This window comes from Clavelina lepadiformis, unplaced genomic scaffold (assembly GCF_947623445.1).
Source record: "Clavelina lepadiformis unplaced genomic scaffold, kaClaLepa1.1 scaffold_133, whole genome shotgun sequence".
Lineage (NCBI taxonomy): Eukaryota > Metazoa > Chordata > Ascidiacea > Aplousobranchia > Clavelinidae > Clavelina > Clavelina lepadiformis.
The window spans coordinates 7,501-10,000 of NW_027508266.1; the positions used below are offsets into that span (position 1 = coordinate 7,501).

Below are 2,500 nucleotides of genomic sequence, written 5' to 3' on the forward strand. Positions count from 1 at the left end.
ACATACATACATACATACATACATACATACATACATACATACAAGCATGGAAGATTGAATTGCTATTTATTTGCATTTTTCCTCTAGCGACCGTAATGTGTTTCTTTTTTGGTCGCTAGTTGGCGCCCTCGGACTACCATAATTTCCACAACGCGTCCGTTTTGCCATCGCATTCTTCCCTGCGGCACTGCTTGCTCACAAATTTTTTTCCTTTCAGTATTATGAGCGAAGCAAACATTTACCTGGAGCATCAGCCTTCCGCTATTATTATTCCGCTTAAACCTATTCCTACTGCAATGTTCAATGATCAATGATCAACTCAATTCCCGACGAAAGACGGTCTATTCTGAGTTACCCAAAACGGTGACTGGCAGGTGAGTGCATTTGATATATTTCTTTAGCGTTTGGACGTGTGTGATTCAATATATTTTGTATGACACTCTGTTACATTGTCGTAATTGAGCTCTTCAATTTAATTTCATTTAATTTAATTTTATTTTATAATTTAACAATAACTTTGTACAATTAAATAACTTTAATTGATAAATACGTTGTCATTGCCTTGCATTGACTCACGTAGCTTTGCAATGCTGCTTGATGATCATTTGATGATTTTGTTGTATGACATATATTGTTATGATTATATCGATTAAAATTGTGCACTTTGACACTGTATGGCATTAGATTAATTTTATCAAGTCGATTCACACCAAAAAAATGTTAAAGTCCAAACGCCCAGGTCGCGCGGATAGCCCTCACCCGCCGCGGATTTTCCCAAGTCGGAAGAGCTTTAGCCGCGAGTCGGTGTTTGGACTTTAACTTTTTGTTGGTGTGATGAGACTTGAAAATTTTTTAGAGTCCAAACGACCAGGTCGCGCGCATAGCTTTCACCTGGCGCGGATTTTCCGAACTCGGGAGAGCATCACGCGCGGGTCGGTGTTGTGGACTCTGAAAATTTTTCCCATCCACTCCAAAAAATGTTAGAGTCCAAACGCCCAGGCCGCGCATATTCTCTTGACCGAGCGCGGATTTTTCGACCTCGGAAAAGTTTTTGCCGCGGGTCGATGTTTGGACTCTGAAATTTTTTCAAGTCTCGACAAAAAGTTAAAGTCCAAACGTTGGGAAATATTTTCAGAGTCCAAACGTTCGAGTTGCGCGCAGTGCCCGGCCGGGGCGCGGTTCGGCGGCCACGGCAAGCGGCCACGCACCTTCCCAAACTCCAAATCCGGCCGCGAGCTCGCGCGATCCCGAGGCCGTTCTGGGGTACCATGGCGATGCAGGATTCTGTGACTACTATGAGGGAGCAGGCAGTCGTGTGAGCGAATGCGCGCGCGAGTGCGAATCGAAGCAGAATCGATCTCGGTTGGCGTCGGGCACGATGGGCAGATGTAATGCTGTTCGCGCGGTCGCCCATGCTTAGCCGGGGTTTTGAGCGGTCTGTCGGATCCAGTGGCAAGCTATCGGCGTGCCTCGGCGCGAGTATTGCACTCGAATCGCCGGGCAGCGTCCGGAATTGACGGTTTTCGGAGCTCGTGCAAGCCGCGAGCGTAGTGTTTGAGTAGCGATGTACACGGAGAACGTGTGAAAAGAAACGCGGGGCGCCCGTCGTCCCGCAGCAGCCTCGTTTGCTGCGAATAGCTACCTGGTTGATCCTGCCAGTAGTCATATGCTTGTCTCAAAGATTAAGCCATGCAAGTGTAAGTACGAGCTCTCGTACAGTGAAACTGCGAATGGCTCATTAAATCAGTTATGGTTCATTTGATCGTACGTGTTACTTGGATAACTGTGGTAATTCTAGAGCTAATACATGCGAAAAGCGCCGACTCACGGAGGCGTGCATTTATCAGACCAAAAACCGACCGGGCCTCGGCCCGTGCTCGTTGGTGACTCTGGATAACTTTGCGGATCGCACGGTCTTGCACCGGCGACAAATCATTCAAGTGTCTGCCCTATCAACTTTCGTCGGTACGGTATCTGCCTACCGAGGTTCTTACGGGTGACGGGGAATCAGGGTTCGATTCCGGAGAGGGAGCCTGAGAAACGGCTACCACTTCCAAGGAAGGCAGCAGGCGCGCAAATTACCCATTCCCGACGCGGGGAGGTAGTGACGAAAAATAACAATGCAGGACTCTAACGAGGCCCTGTAATTGGAATGAGTACACTCTAAAACTTTTAACGAGTATCCATTGGAGGGCAAGTCTGGTGCCAGCAGCCGCGGTAATTCCAGCTCCAAAAGTGTATATTTAAGTTGTTGCGGTTAAAAAGCTCGTAGTTGGATTTTGGGCTCGGGCCGTCGGTCCGTCGCAAGGCGTGTACTGGCGTGCCCGGCCTCACCTTCGGTTCACCGTCGGTGCTCTTGACTGAGTGTTGGCGGCGGCCGGAACGTTTACTTTGAAAAAATTAGAGTGTTCAAAGCAGGCGGTTCGCCTGAATAATGGTGCATGGAATAATGGAATAGGACCTCGGTTCTATTTTGTTGGTTTTCGGAGCGCGAGGTAAT

At 48.2% G+C, this 2,500-nt stretch overlaps 1 non-coding gene across 1 annotated transcript in view; it reads left to right on the forward strand.

Annotated features, from left to right (window-relative positions):
* Nucleotides 1-1,639: 1,639 nt before the first annotated feature.
* Nucleotides 1,640-2,500, forward strand: part of LOC143472655 (small subunit ribosomal RNA) — a 1,808-nt gene continuing 947 nt past the window's right edge. Inside the window, exon 1 of the ribosomal RNA XR_013119992.1 lies at nt 1,640-2,500. This exon is cut by the window's right edge and continues 947 nt beyond it. This is a non-coding gene — a ribosomal RNA (small subunit ribosomal RNA).